The sequence below is a fragment of the Arachis ipaensis genome, chromosome B09 (genome assembly GCF_000816755.2).
Source record: "Arachis ipaensis cultivar K30076 chromosome B09, Araip1.1, whole genome shotgun sequence".
Taxonomy (NCBI): Eukaryota; Viridiplantae; Streptophyta; class Magnoliopsida; order Fabales; family Fabaceae; genus Arachis; species Arachis ipaensis.
The window spans coordinates 46,113,018-46,115,973 of NC_029793.2; the positions used below are offsets into that span (position 1 = coordinate 46,113,018).

The 2,956-nt window shown below is 40.1% G+C and overlaps 1 long non-coding RNA gene across 1 annotated transcript; it reads right to left on the reverse strand.

The window, feature by feature from the left end:
- On the reverse strand, positions 1,184-1,653 carry LOC110266575. Its single transcript, XR_002353991.1, has 3 exons — positions 1,565-1,653; positions 1,417-1,484; positions 1,184-1,337 (listed from the first exon to the last, which is right to left on the reverse strand). It is a non-coding gene; the product is annotated as an uncharacterized LOC110266575 (long non-coding RNA).

Here is a 2,956-nt window from a genome sequence, read left to right on the forward strand (position 1 = left end):
CCATCCAACAATGGGATTTTATAACAAGGTTTCTCGGCAGAGTCCCAAGTCTTTAGGGGAGAATAACATAACTCATTTCGTCAAATTTATTTAAAATCATTAAAACCTTGGCTTTCTAATTTGAGTAGTAAAATAGGATTTAAGCCAAACCGAGTCATGTAATCATTTACTTCTTTCAAAGCCATTTCCTTTACTTAGGCAAAACCAACTTCAACCCCATGATAAATTCTAAAGCATTTCAACTGTTCAAAATTGCCTTAGTCTTGCAAGAATTCAGAATTCAAAGAGTACTTAAAACCTTTCTCAAAACATTTTAAAATGAAACTTGTCAATAGACATTCAGGTTCTTTCAAAGTCATTGAAACTCCTCTAATTGAAACCCTCAAGTCAAATTCAAAGGCATTGCCCTTGTCATATTTAAAACAGCTTTAAAACATAAGTTTCATTCTAAATAACTTTCTCTTGAAAGAGGTACAATGCCTTTCTTAAGAAGCAAGACTAAATCACAATTTCCTCTTTAATAATTCGTTTCAAAAGCATGAACCATCCTTTTCTTGATAATTCAAATAAAATAGTAGAAGTCTTTAACTCATCATTTTTCCAGACAACATTCAATAAAGACTCGGATTTTATAGAAATTTCGGCAGCACCTCCCCTAAAACTTGGACTTTGCCACCCAGTTCAGGTCCCAACAAAACCATTCCACAATCCTTTTCCAACAGCCCAAAATCCAAAATCAATTCAAAGGCAGGCCAAAATCCAACAGTCAATCTCAATACCATATTTCAAGAAAACTGTTTCAAAATCAAATCATTATCAGCCGAATAAACACATTCCTAAAGTTTCAAGGAAACGGTTCAGTAACAACCATGTATCGAAAACCAGATCATTTAAAGCAAGCCAGGCTGAATTCAAGAGTGTATTCTATTTTTCACATTCTCAAGAAAATCCATTTAACTCAAATCAATTTCCAACGGATTAAACTCAATCTCAAGCTTTAAAAGAATCAACTTTAAAAGCATTTTGTTTCACAAAACCACACAACAGTCCAGTCAAACAAACGTCCATAATCATATAAAACAACCGAACAATACATAAGACTGATACAATCACCAAATACACATTTTCCCACAACAGTATCCATATGTAATAATTCTAATATATAAAATATAGATTTTGGAAAGCGCCCCTACCTCAAAACGCAAATTGCATAACCCAAACATCTCTCAGAGACCTTTTCGCCTCAGCTCGAAATCACAATCAAAATCCTGACTCCGCGTGTTTTTCTCAATATAAGAAATAGCCTCAGCGGCACGTATAAGCTCAGCTATTACTTCCTATCACATCAATATCGCAGAAATCTTAAAACTCATGACTGAAAACAAATGGCAAGGATCTCCGAGATAAAACACTTACTGAAATAAAAGGAATGACACGGCAGCCTCCGCAACACTTATGCGACACGAAATCACCGGAACTCAAACCTACATTACCAAGCCTCAAGGTCTTTAGCCAAACATAACCGAACGCTAAAGCAGGGGTTTTCGAAACGCGAAATACTTACTATACTAACAAGCGAAGCAGCTACGACTTCGAATTGCCCCGACAAAAGATCCGTGAGCGGCCAGAAGCTCCGGTGGCCCAACAGCAGCTTTAATTTAGACGCGAAAATATTGGGACTCAACCCTGTGTAACCAACGTCTCAGAATTTCTAACGGATTATAACAGAGTACTCAATTGAAGGGGTTTCGGAAGCAAAAATGCTTACCAAGAAAGACTGGTTCTGGCGGCCACGATACTGCTCCCGGCAGCCAAAGGCGCGGCGGTCATTACAACAACGGCAACTGAGCTCCAACGGTGGCAGAAACCCCTCCTACTTACCCATTCCGGTCTCCTTCTCCCCAGCAGCAACAGGGCAGTGGCGGAGCCTTCACAGCGGCGGCAGCAGCTCAGCAACAACAGAGGGGTGGCAGAACCTCTTACCACCATCGCGCCTCATCTTCCACGCAACCTCCATCTTTCTCTTCGAAGCTCGACGGCAGCAGCATTCTGACGCAACGGCGACAGCACACAGCGGCGCGGCTCCGCGCGGTGGTTCGCGCTCCTCATCGCGTGACCTTCCTTCCTTCTCGTGCTCCCTTCGCGCACGAGCTCTCCCTCTCGTCGTCGCAATTCTCTTCAGGTGACGGAACGAGGTGATGGATGGCAGAACCACAACTGGGCAGGAACGACGACACATCTTTGGCGGTGACGCTTCTCGCGGTTCTAGCGACAGGAAGGACGGCGTCTCCCTCCCCTCTGAGCCCTTTGTCTCTCAGACCTCCCTTTCAGTTTCTCTTCTTTCTCATTGCAGCGTTGCTGCTGCTCCTGATTGTGTTGCGTTTGTGTGAAAGGAAGGAGGAAGGGAAACAGGTTCAGTACGGCAGCTGGGTTGGGAAGGATTAGGGTTTCATGCCTGTGAGTTTGCTGAGGGTGAAAGAAGGAAGAGTCTGCTGCTGCGGCTGTGTGTGTGTTTGCGCAGCAAAGAGGATGAATGAGAGACTGGTGGCTGCACAGCGTGAGGAGAAGGGTTTTAGGGGATGGTGTATTCAAATTAGGGTTAGGGACATTTTGGTAATTTCTAATAAAATTGGGAATAATATAGTAATTGAAATCCAAATTAAATCCAACACTAATTGTATATAGAAAATACTATTTGATCATCAATTTTTACAAATTACTTTCAATAAAATGCCCAAATCAAATAATTAGAAATAATATATTTAATTTCTTCATTTTCCAAAATAGCAGTATTAATATTTAAAATATTACTTATCTAATCCAAATCATATAAAATCCTTATTATTTCATAAATATCAACTTTATAATTCAAATATAGAAAATAATCCAATAATTGTAAAATTGGATAATAATCATAACTTATCTCAAATTCAATAAATCAAAACTTGCCTTAATT